Source organism: Cariama cristata, unplaced genomic scaffold (genome assembly GCF_000690535.1).
Source record: "Cariama cristata isolate BGI_N322 unplaced genomic scaffold, ASM69053v1 scaffold1273, whole genome shotgun sequence".
Lineage (NCBI taxonomy): Eukaryota > Metazoa > Chordata > Aves > Cariamiformes > Cariamidae > Cariama > Cariama cristata.
The window spans coordinates 61974-62189 of NW_009606464.1; the positions used below are offsets into that span (position 1 = coordinate 61974).

At 40.7% G+C, this 216-nt stretch overlaps 1 pseudogene; it reads left to right on the forward strand.

Moving 5' to 3' along the window:
- LOC104158651 overlaps positions 1 to 216 on the forward strand; it is a 34288-nt pseudogene that overhangs the window by 9973 nt on the left and 24099 nt on the right.

The following is a 216-nucleotide window of genomic DNA, read 5'->3' on the forward strand; positions in this document are numbered from 1 at the left end:
TGTACTTTCTTAATAAGAAAAGATGGAATCTCCCTCTCATGTATGCAACCCTGAATTGCCAGTTAAGGAAAAGCAGCTGCTAGAGATGCTGGAGGACAGTTGCATAGGGTATGCTGCATTGTGGACAGAAGAATGCTCTTGTTTAGTAAAGGGTAACACAGAAGAGAACAGGCAGAAAAGTGCTACTCTCTTTCCCGCTTTCATTTCATAATTTTT